We start from the raw sequence: 12,421 nt of genomic DNA on the forward strand, positions 1-12,421 counted from the left end.
TAACAATAGTTTTGCATGTTCTTTTTTTGTTGCAGAAATACACAAATATGCATTGATTTTTGTACATTGAATCTAAAGCTTTGCTGATGATTTTTTAGATCTAATAGTTTTAAAAATTAGATTCCTTAGGGTATTTTTTATATAGAAATTTGTCATCTATGGATAGGGTAAGTTTTACTTATTTTCCAATCTTCATGCCTGTTTTGAAGATTGCTAGAAGTTGCTAGCTTAAAGATGTTCATAGATGTCCTTTAAACATGTGAGGTAAATTCCCCTTTATTCTAAGTTAGTTAAATGTCTTTGTTATTGTTGTGGGGCTTTTTTGTTGTTGTTGTTTCCTTTTCTTTTTCTTTTTCTTTTTTATATGGAAGAGGTTTCACTATGCTGCCCAGGCTAGTCCCAAACTCCTGGCTCCAGTGATCCTCCTACCTTGGCCTCCCAAAGTTCTGGGATTACAGGCATGAGCCACTATGCTCAACCTTGTTTATTTTTAAAATCATGAATGGCTGATGAATTTTTTCCAGTGATTTTTCTGAGTCTATTGAGATGACCATGTATATTTTTTACTTTATTTTGTTAATATGGTCAATTTAAATGTTTGATTTTTAAATGTTAGCTTGCGTTCCTGTTTGTAATTGCCACTTGGTCATGATCTTATCCTTGTCATACATTGATGGATCAACTTGCTAATAGTTTGTTAAGAATTTTCGTGAACATGATCATGAGGGGTATTGATCTTTATTTTCTTGTAATAAATAAAATTTCATACGTCCTTGCCAAGTTTGGTATCAGGGTTATATTGCCTTTATACAATAATTTGGGAAATGTTCTTTTTTCTTCTGCTTTCTGAAAAAGTTGGTGTCAGGTTGATATTGTTTCTTCCTTAAATTTAATAGAATTCGCTAGTAAAACCATCTGAGCTTGAAATTTGCTTTGTGAAAGCTTTTGATTATAAATTCAATTTCTTTGATAGATAAAGGACCTTTCAGATTTCCTATTTGACCTTGTACCAATTTTTGGTTTTTACTGCCTACTGCTTATTGGAGAAGGCCTTTAACTTCTGCTACAAACTCAGAAATCTCACCCATTGTAGTGCCCCCTTCACAGGTAATCTCCTTCACTGTATGCATGATTTGGTCACTCTACAATGCTTTCAGGTAATTGTTGTCTTATAAATAATTTGTCCTGATTTAGTAATTGTTATCTGCAGGAAGGTTAGGTGGATCAAGCTATTCCATCATTGCCAGAAGCTGGAACTCTACTGCATCTTTTAACAGAAATGGAAACCCCCTCTTCTTGGCCAGCACTGCTACTCCCCTAAAATGAGTAGCAGTGAACAGAGCAAGGCATGTCATTCTCACATGTAATCAGATTTTTCAAGTTATTTCACTGAGGGTGTCAGATTTCACCCTGTCCTGTGAAAGTCACATGCAATGGCTTTCAGCTACATTCACATCATGGGTGAAGTCCATGACCAAGATTTTAACAGATTTCTGTAGTCTAAAGCTGTCTTGGTCACTTCTGGTCTGGTGTTATATTGCCACTGCTTTACTGCTTTGAATATCTCACACATTTCCCATCTCCCTAGGTCTACACTTCCCCAACGCAGAATGTAGCCCCTTCTTGAATTCTCCACAACCCATTCTAGAAGCTTAGTTTGTGGTCGACTTTTGTCAAGAGAGGCAGCAGGGTGTGCTCAAGCTGGGAGTATCAGTCATACCTTTCTTGAGTCATACCAAGGCCACAGAGAGATCCTTTCCAGGAACTCTTCTCCTGCAGCTCCTGTTGCAAGCCTTCTCCTGTCTCAGGCTCCCCAAGCTCCCCTGCCACAGCTCTGCATCTCCACGCTGCTCCAGTGCCAGCCATTGCCAACTCTGAAAATCACTTTTATTTCCTTGGTAGAGCTTTTAGCACTTACTGCATCTTTGCCCTAGCATGTACCAGTTTTTCAGGATGTCTTGATCTTCAAAATCAAACATGTTAACACTCTCTAAACAATCACAATTACAGGTGTCCCCCTGGGGGGACGAAAATACAAAATACAGTACAAAATAGGATTCTCTTTTTGTCCTGTTGCCCCAGATTCCAACCTGTAATCTGGCTGATTCCAGTTCACTGTTACATTCCAACACCAATTCATTGACACCAATTAGGTGTTCTACAGTTCAATTCAATTCTGACACTAACTACCTGAAGTTAACACAGACCTCATGGGTTAAGGGGCTCAGCCCCATAACGCTGTTCCCACTTCCAATGCCAGTCAAAAGTCCTGGTTTTACCTTTGCCACCCACACTTTTGTCTTACTTGGTTACGAATCTGGGGCTTCCCATAATCCCCTTAAGAGTCAATAATTTGCTAGGATAATTCAGAGCTCTCTGAAGCCACCACACTTATGATGGTTACAGTTTTATCATAAAGAATACAACTCGAACAGCCAAATGGAAGAGAAAGGCAAGGTCAGGAGGACCTTCTGTCTCTGCAGAGTTGAGGTGTACCATCCTCCTGGTACACAGTGTTGGTGCTGAGATAGTAGACAGGAGCTGAGATATTTTCCAAGAAAAAAGAACGCTGAGTGGTAAAATAGGATTAACTGGAAATGATTATCATTTTTGGCCCCAGATCCTTTTTCAAATTCGATGAATACTATGGACTCTTTGCCCAGAAATGCATACCCTTGCACATCTTTGGCACTAGAGTTAGATCCTTTGACTTAAAGCTCTTCCCTGAGGCATATGTATCATAATATTCAGCTCTTGCAGAAGCAAAGACTAAATCTTACATGGGAATTACAGGATTCATTGTGTCCCTCATCCTTGAAGCTAGTCTATCCTATTCAGGCAATTTATACCTGCTGCTAGACAGATGAGCATAATTTCCCATTGTCAATCCTTTTGGCAGCAGTTTTGCTTGTTTCTGACTGGGTTTATTTGGTCCTGTCTTTTCTAGGTTCTGGCCTTCTGGCTTTGCATCACTTACTTTGATTCCTGGTCTGACTCTTGCACTGGACATTAGGACCTATTCTCCTATGTATTTGAAAGTTGGCTTTCCTCAGTGGATTTTGGCTTGGGTGACCCTTTAGTTTTCACCACCCTGAATTGTCCCTGGTAGGTGTCCGACGGCACACCCAAAGGTGAAGCTCCCTGCTATCAGCAACAGTGAGACGTCACTGCCGTCTTTAGACATGAATTGTCAAGGGGTGGCAACTGTTCCTAAAGCTGATGAGAGGCCTCAGGCAGAAGCTGTGGCCCTGTGTAGAGGAAAGCAACCACTACCCAAGTCAAACCTGATGTGGAGGGGTGAAGGGAATAAATGCCTCACACCTCTCGAAGCTCCTGTCAGTAAGAGGATTGACTGAACTCAACTGGAAGGCAGAGAGTGGGCAAGTGCCGATTATGCCATGCAAAGAGCAGTCTGCTGGGGGTACACGGCAGGGCAGAGAAGGGTGGAAAATGGATCCAGAAGGCTGACTGGAAACATCCCAATTCCAAGTCATCTACCCTGACTCTCACACTTGGCCACCATCATGGCCAGTGTAGCAGCAGGTCCCTTTTTGGGGGAATTTGGGGAGAAACTAGATATTAGATACTGTGGGAGGTTAGCGTGGGGCACAGTGGGGCAATACCTGATGCCTCCATGGAAGTTCTTGGTGGAATTTGGCATTACCCCCTATACTAAGGGATATTCTCCAGGAAAAAAAGAATGTTAATATTTGGTGTGCTCTCAGAAGATAAAAGGGCATTTGCAGGGAAGTATACCATGGTATTAGGTTTCTTGAGTGACCCATGAAACAAGTAAAAATAGCTTTAGGACTGTTCAGGAAGTGAGGGTTGCAGCTGCAGATGAGCACCCTGGAGCCCAGGAGGTGAAAGGCCTGGGACCTGAGAGGGGAAAGGTCAGGAGGCTGGACCAATGCAGTGTCCCTGGAGAGTCCAGGACTCACACTATATAGTTTCCCAGAGTCTTGATGGTAATTGTGCAGTTGTAAGTTTTTTGGTCCTAGGCTGCTCTCTGACTGGGTTTTCTTTTTCTTTTAGTTTTTATTTTATTTTATTTCGTTTTGTTTTGAATTTTTTTTCCTTCAACTTTTATTTGAAGTTCTATGGTACATGTACAGGATGTGCAAGTTTGTGACATAGGTAAACATGTGCCATGGTGGTTTGCTGCACAGATCAACCCATTACCTAGGCACTAAGTCCAGAATCTATTAGTTATTCTTCCTGAGACTCTCCCTTCCTGCCACCCAAGGACAGGCCCCAGTTTGTGCTGTTCCCCTCCATGTGTCCATGTGTTCTCATCCTTCAGCTCTCAAAGTGTTTCTCCCAGCGTCACCTGGTAGGGAACATTTTGCCCAGAGCAAGACAGACAGGATGGGACTTCTCCCTGAGGCTCACAGGCAGGTAGCACTGGCCAAGGACACAGTTCCCTTTCTGTGGTTTCTGTGTGGTCTTTGTCTCTTATTTCCTGGATGACGGAGAGGGACTGTAACTAAGAAGACCTCTAAAGATTGACCTAGCCTTATTTTCTAGATAGGAGAGCTGAGATTCATGGAGATAAAGCCTAAAATCAAAACTGAGTTGGTGACAAACTGAAATTTGAACTGGAGTGGCCTCTCCTGTCTCTTAGACCTGTACCTCACTTTGGCGAGGGGCTTGCAGAGGGCATATGAGCCAGTCAAAGTGGTTCAGAGGTGAAGGGGTGTGGGGGTTCAGTCAGGATGGTGGGAGAAATTGTAAAATTATAGGAAATAAACACAAACCCTCTTGGAAGGCCTGGGAGTTTGCATAAAGTGTTTGGCTGAAGGCAGCTGAATTCTCTTAAAAGCTTAGGGCATAGAGACATGGGAATGTAGAGTGGTTTATCTAAATAACTTGTTTACTCTTGTGGTCCTAAAACTAACCTTTCATCATTCACGGGCAGGATGGCACTCTTGGGGGGAAGGTAACCAGGTTGATTATCCTCTAATGGTGTTGACTCAAAGCCATTGTCATTTAAAGTGTGCTAAATAAATGCTGCAGGGCCAGCGAGTCAGGGCCATGGCTGCAACTCTTTATAGCACTCTTCTTGGAGTCTGTAAGTGGCCTGGATGCTCAGACAGACTGACAGGCATAATATCTGTGTCTGTGTATGTTGTTCATCCACTGTTGGGTCAGGGTCTGCGGGACAGACCCCTGAAAAGGGGAGGAGCTCAGAATAGGCAACATTTTTAGGGACATCATAAGCCACAGAAAGTTATTCAAACAGTGTGAATTACGCTTGTGACCTACTCTCTTTGAATTTTACATATGAATAGGTTTGCACTGAGATGGAGGCACAGTCAGAATGTGGTCTGTAGCCATGAGACCGCATCAAAACAAACGACTGGGCAGGAGTCAGGACCTTGCCTTTGGCTTCAGGGGTTCAGAGCTCAACTCTTCTCACTAATGAGCTGACCACAGACGACTGAGATAGATGATGCAGGAGGGTTATGGTAGCTTTAGGAAATGCCACTGGAAAAGGAATGGCAGTTCCACATCAGTGTCACTTCATCAAGAATTCCATCAAAGCTCTTCAGGGATGGGCACCTCTGATGTCAGCTCTGTGCTATCTGGAACTGAGATTTGAAATTGCTCGTGATCAAAAGCCTGGTTAGTTATGCTGTAACCCAAGGGAAAATTGAGCTGATAATGTAAAGGTCAGTACTCATAGCTTTTATTAAATAAAGGAGTTCTACCTTTTAATAACTTTTTAGCTCATTAGTATTCTGATATTATGGAAAGTAAGGCATCTTCACAGCAGCTGAATTAATGATGTATCAATATTTGAGAACTTTCATTTTGAAACAGGGTAGGGAGGGCCTCTGCAATTCTATGTGGTTTTTTCCTGGCAATTCCTAGCCACTGGGGAAGGTTAAGCAGTGACTCAGAGAAGAGTATGTCCCCTCTAACCAGGCATCTGCAGGTGACAGGTTTCCAGTGATGGGATGAAGTGAAGGAGGTGCCCACAGGAGAGTCATCCTCAAATATCATCCAAGCCTGGTGTTATTTTGTTGGCCAAACCCTAAGATAAACCATGTATGTTTTGTCCTTCCCTTGACCACCTCAACTGCTTAAAATCCATCTTCTTATAAGTCTATACTTTAACCCAAATGCCACCCCTCCTTTCCATCAATATTTTCCAAACCCCAATGTCAAAAGCTCTTAGGGACTATGATTGGCATTTGAATTCCTGTAACCCAAATTTTCTGTGCTCCTCACGGTGTTCAGCTGGGCCTGCAATTTATATTTCCTACATCTACCTATCTTGTGCTTCCCAAGCAGACTATGTTTCTGAAGGGCAGAGCCTGCATTTTATGTTGCTGTGTGTCTCTCAGAGTCATGCCCTATACCTACTTGGTGTTCAATAAATATTAAAGAATAAATGGTACTTTTTAGACCCAACTCTGCAGGCTCAAAGGAATTGTTTTATGCACAAAGTTAAGAAAGAAAAAGCCAAACTCCAGCAAAATCACTTTCTTTTGCACTCTTCATTTTGATGAGGTCTCTAAGGTGTGGTTTTCTAGATTCTTTATGCCCCTAATATACTCCAAATTACCTTATATTTCTGTTTTATCTAAAAATAGGAGGTGACATGTGAGGATACAGAGCCCCGGTCACCTAGAGTCATATACCAAAATCTGTCAGAGTAATCTCAAAGACAGATCACACCAGAACGTTTTATTAAAGGCATTTACCTTGCACCAGGTAATTAGGCATTATAAAGTTAATTCATACTGGAAAGAAGCAACAGGAATTTTGGGTGTGTTGAATGTAATTCAGCCAATTGAGACAATGATGATTAGGATTACTCTGGGAGAAACTACTGTATATCATTCTGGTCCAGGCACTATTTGGAGGTCACTGAACAGATGCCATTTGAGATACTGCTATACGCTAGGAAAGCAGGAAAGGGAGAAAACAGCAGAAGATTTTAAATGATTCATATTCTGTGTCCAAGGTATTTAAACCTATAAACTCTTTACTGCCCTCATTGCAGGGGCATTCAAAGTCAATCCGTTGAACCTTCAACCTGAACTCAAATTAACCTACACTTTACTTTTACGCAGTAAGTAGATAAATGATAATAGTTGAGGATATGTCCCCCTCTAAAAGAATTTTTTTTAAAAAATGAGGGCTGACCCATTTCTCTCTCACAGTCATTAGTCACCTGAGTTACTTTAGGGCAGTTGGCTACTCAGAATCAGCTCACAGGAATCCAGCTTTCAGCAAGCCACAGCCAAATCCTGCTCTTAGGCTTCTTTGCTGAAAAAGACCATTACCACATCACCACAATCCCACCTACAGAAATTCTGCCCTTTACTTCCTCACCAGGCTCTATTTCCACCTATAAAATCAAATTTGACTAATTGCTAAGTCCACCTAAACTGTCTTACACAGAGGAATGTTTTATTATTATACATAATATATATGTGTATATGAACACACACACACAATTTGCAAAGATGCAGCAATCAGCAGAATCCTGGGAGTCAAGTGCACCCATTTCTCTCACAAGGCAGTCTTTCTATGAAAGTCTTTGAGATTGTCCTGCTTTTATAGGATGTCATAATCTCAGCTTTCTCTTTCTCAAAAATTGCAAAGACAGATGAAAAATGCTCAATTTCTGAGACCAACAAGTGTGTCTATCTAATTCACAACTGTAGCCTCAGAATCTGGTAGACAGTAGATGTGAAATACTCCTTGGGTCATGCCCGTAGACTACTAAGTGCTCTATAACAGTCGATGAAGATGACACATTTAAGATTTAATCTAATAAATACATGTGAATTTGTTAAATGACCAAATGAGTCCTGACTGCCTACACTATTGCTTTCTTTTCGATGCTGGCCGAAATGGGAATGAATGTGGTTAGAAGGGAGTGTTAGGTCTTAATTAGATAGTTCCATTGGGAAGCATTCACCCGACTCAAGGCAATGGAGCAGGATGCAAATAGAGGTAGCTGGGCAGGCTTACCATGAAGCCAATCAAGCTTAAGCTTCAAGGCTTCTTATTGCCCTTCCAAGACTCTGTGAGGGGCCTTGGTGATTCTGTATTCCCCATCTTGCATTCCTTTAAAAAAATATTTCATTAACACATCCATCACTACCCATAGTTACTCTGTGTGTGTGTGTGTGTGTGTGTGTGTGTGTGTGTGTGTGGTGTGAAGACACTTAAAATATGCTGTCATCAAATTTTAAGTAAACAGCACAGTGTTACTAACTATAGTCACCATGCTGTAGAGTAGATCCCCAGAACTTATTCATCTTATAACTGAAAATTTGTGCTCTTTGATCAACATCTCCCTAATCCCACTACCCTTCACCCCTCAGCCCCTGGTAACCACCATTCCACTCTTTGCTTCAGTGAGTTTGACTTTATTAGATTCCACACATGAGTGAGATCATGTAGTAATTTGTCTTTCTATGCCTGGCTTATTTCACTTAGCACAATGTCTTCCAGGTTCATTCAAGTTGTTGCAATTGGCAGAATTTCCTTCTTTTTAAAGGCTAACTAATATTTCAGTGGGTTTGTGTATACATTCATACACCGCTTAACAATGGGGAAATGTTCTGAGCAATGTGCCTTTAGGTACATTCATTATGTGAACATCACAGAGCATACTTACACAAACCTAGATGGCATTGCCTACTACATACCTAGGCTCTATGGTATAGCTTATTGCTCCTAAGTTTCAAACCTGTATGGCATGTTAATATGCTGAATACTATAAGCAATAGTATCACAATGGTAAGTATTTATGTATTTAAATACATCTAAACATAGACAAAGTACAGTAAAAGTACAATATACAAGAAAAAATTAGTACACCTGTATTACCATAAATGAAGCTTGCAAGACTGGAAGTTGCTGTGGGTGAGTCAGTGTGTCAGTGAGTGAATAGAGAGTGAATGTGAAGGCCTAGCACATTAGTGTACACTACTGTAGAGTTCATAAACATTTTATACTCAGGCTACACTAAATTTATAAGCATTTTTTTTCTTCAATAAATTAACCTTAGCTCACTGTAACATTTTAATTTTATAAACATTTAAAGTTTTTAACTGTTTGATTCTTTTGTAATACTACTTGGCATAAAACACAAACATATTGTATGGCTGTACAAAAATAATTTCTTTTATTTCTTTGTATCTTTCTTCTATAAGCTTTTTACTATTTAATTTTTTTTTTTTTTTTTTTTTTTTTAAGTAGAGATGGGGTTTCACCATTTTGTCCAGGCTGGTCTTGAACTCCTGACCTCAGGTGATCCACCTGCCTTGGCCTCCCAAAGTGCTGGGATTACAGGCATGAGCCACCTTGCCCGGCCAAAAAATGTTATATTTTTACTTTTTAAATGTTTTTCTTAACAACGAAGAGACAAAACACATATATTAGCCTAGACCTGCGTAGGGTCAGGATCATCAATGTGACTGTCTTCGGTCTCCATATCTTGTCCCATTAGAAGATGTTCAGGAACAATAACACACGTGGAATTGTCATCTCCTAAGATAACAATGCCTTTGTCTGGATACCTCCTGAAGGACCTGCCTGAGGCTCTTCTTGAAGCGGTGTCACTCTTTTCAGAAATATGTCCATAGTGGCTTGCTTGGTTTAGTTCTTTTTTTCATTGTAGATTTGCTTCTAAGCATATAATGCACCATGAACATTCCTCTCTATTAATGAAAACCCTTCAGTGTGAGGGTCCATGCCTTCAAAGTTTTTAAGGAGCTTGTTGAGGTCTGCAAAAGCTTCTGCTAAACCATTCACTGTGAATTTTCTTGGGGGTTCTTCTTTTTCTTCTCCTACAATTTCCTTTTTCTTGTTTCTTCTTTAACTATGTGTTCCTGCTCCATTATAATATTATGTGGTTTGTCATTGACCAAGATATTATGTGGCTCATGACTATACCAAAATTTTTTATCCATTTGTCTGTTGAAGGACACTTAAGTTGTTTCCATATCTTGGCTATTGAGATCAATGCTGCAATAAACATGATGATATATTATAATATCTCTTTGAGATACTGATTTCATTTCCTTTCGATATTTAGGCAAAAGTGTATAACCCAAAGTGAGGTGGCTGGATTGCATTGTAGCTCTATTTTTAATTTTGGAGGAACACCCATGCTGTTTTCCATAATAGTCGAATTTACATTGCCAATAGTGTGCAAGGGTTCCCTTTTCTCCACACCATCACCAACCTTTGTTATGTTTTTTCTCTTTAGTAATAGCCATTCTAAGAGGTGTGAGGTGATATCTCATCGTGGTTTTGATTTGAATTTTCCTAGTGATTAGTGATGTTGAGCATCTTTCCATATACCTGTTGGCTACTTGTATGTCTTCTTTGAAAAATTGTCTATTCAGGTTTTTTTCCCATTTTTTAATTGGGCTATTTGATTTTTGCACTGAATTGTGTGGGTACCTTATATATTTTGGATTTTAATCAAACCTTTATCATATACATGGTTTGAAAATGCTTTCTCCCATTTTGTAAGTTGCCCTTTCATTTTCATTGTTTTCTTTGTTGTGCAGAAACTTTTTAGTTTGGTGTAGTCCCACTTGGTAAACATTTTTGCTTCTGTTGCCTATGCTTTTAGTGTCATGTCTACATAATCATTGCCAAGATCATTGTGAAGGAGTTTTCTAGTTTTCTTTTAGGAGAAACTGTAAAACTCCTAAAAGAAACTTTAATGCATTTTGATGTAATATAAGGCTCCAATTTCATTCTTTTGCATGTGGCTATCCAGATTTCCCAACATCATTTATTGAAGATCCTATTCTTTCCCTATTGTGTACTTTTGAAGACTTTCAGGATTAGTTGACTGTATATGAGAAGATATATTTCTGGGTTCCTATTCTGTTCCATTAGCCTATATGTCTATTTTTATGCCAGTGCTATGCTGTTTTGATAACTATACCTTTGTAATATAGTTTGAAATCCCAGCCAGTATCATGCTGCTATGATAACTATACCTTTGAAATATAGTTTGAAATCAGTGTGATGACTCCATCTTAGTTCCTTTTTCTTTTTTTCTTTTTGAGACAGGGTCTCCCTCTGTCACCCAGGCTGGATTGCAGCAGTGTGATCACAGCTCACTGCAGTCTCTGACTTCCTAGGCTTCCACAGTCTCACTAATGACTGTGAGAGAGAAGTGGGTCAGCCCTCATTTAAAAAAAAAAAATTCTTTTAGAGGGGGACATATCCTCAACTGTTATCATTTATTTACTTACTGCGTAAAAGTAAAGTGTAGGTTAATTTGAGTTCAGGTTGAAGATTCAACGGATTGGAATGCCCCTGCAATGAGGGCAGGTTGAAGAGTTGATAGGTTTAAATACCTTGGACACAGAATATGAATCATTTAAAATCTTCCAACCTCAGCCTCCTGAGTAGCTGGGACTACAGGTGCATGCCACCATGCCCAGCTAATTTTTGTATTTTTTGTAGAAATGGGGTTTCAATATGTTGCCCAGCCTGGTCTTGAACTCTTAGGCTCAAGCAATCCACCCGCCTTGGCCTCCCAAAGTACTGGGATTACATGCGTAGGCCCCTGTGCCCAATCCCATCTTAGTTCTTTTTGCTCAATATTGCTTTGGTTATTAGGGGTCCTTTGTAGTTTCATACAAATTTTAGGATTGTTTTACTATTAATGTGAAAAATGTCATTGGAATTTTAATAGGTATTACATTGAATCAGTCTATAGATTGCTTTGGGAGACATGGACATTTTCACAATATTCTTTCAATTCATGCACACAGGATATTGTTCTATTTATTTGTGTCTTCTTCAATTTTAATTTAATTTAATTTTTTTAGAGACGAGGTCCCACTATGTTACCCAGGCTGGTCTTGAACTCCTGGGCCCAAGCAATCTTCTTGTGGCCTCCCAAAGTGCTGGGATTACAGGCGTGAGTCACTGTGCCTAGCCTCTTCAGTTTCTTTCCTGAATGCCTTACAGTTATGAGTGTTCAGATCTTTTACCTTATTAGTTACATTTATTTCTAAGTATTTTATTTTTTTTGATGTTGCTGTAAATGAGCTTGTTTTCTTAATTTTGGGGGGATCGCTCATTATTAATATAGAGAAATGCTACTGATTTTTGCATGCTGATTTTGTATCCTGCAACTTTACTGAATTTGTTTATTAGCTCTAACAGTTTTTGGTGGAGTATTTGGGGTTTTCTATACATAAGATAATGTCATCTGCAAACAGACAATATAACTTCTTTTTAAATTTGGGTACTTTTTTTAATCCTTTGGGTATATACCCAGTAATGGGATGGCTGGGTCATATGGTACTTCTAGTTCTAGATCCTTGAAGAATCGCCATACTGTTTTCCATAATGGTTGAACTAGTTTACAATCCCACCAACAGTGCAAAAGTGTTCCTATTTCTCCACATCCTCTCCAGCA

The sequence above is a fragment of the Mandrillus leucophaeus genome, unplaced genomic scaffold (assembly GCF_000951045.1).
Source record: "Mandrillus leucophaeus isolate KB7577 unplaced genomic scaffold, Mleu.le_1.0 Scaffold1433, whole genome shotgun sequence".
NCBI classification, from domain to species: domain Eukaryota; kingdom Metazoa; phylum Chordata; class Mammalia; order Primates; family Cercopithecidae; genus Mandrillus; species Mandrillus leucophaeus.